Consider the following 443-nt stretch of genomic DNA (forward strand, 5'->3'; position numbering starts at 1 on the left):
TTCAGCAGAGAAAGCAGCTTTGCAACTGTTGTAAAATTCTTCAATATGATTGGTTTATACATTTAGATCTGTCAGGAACCAAAAGCAAGAATCAATCGTATTGAAGAATTTTACAACAGTTGCAAAGCTGCTTTCTCTGCTGAACGTAGCCATTGTGTCTTGGGCTTAAGTAATAAATAAAATTTTTATTTCTGACCGTCTTAATTACGGATTAAAATCTTACATATTTCGTATAAATTTTCGTTTAAATTTTGTTCGTTGAATAAAAATGTATGTATGTATGTATGCATGTATGTACGAATGTACGATAATTCTGGGTTATGTACGATAATTTTACGGTCCTGGTACGATTGGCCACTGCTTCTAGGTTAAGCCGGCGGCACTGATGCTTGTTTTCTTGCTGGATTGCAAGCTAGAATAAATTCTTGCTTCCGTATTGGCTA

This window comes from Mycetomoellerius zeteki, unplaced genomic scaffold (genome assembly GCF_001594055.1).
Source record: "Mycetomoellerius zeteki isolate Tzet28-1 unplaced genomic scaffold, Tzet1.0 scaffold121, whole genome shotgun sequence".
NCBI lineage: Eukaryota > Metazoa > Arthropoda > Insecta > Hymenoptera > Formicidae > Mycetomoellerius > Mycetomoellerius zeteki.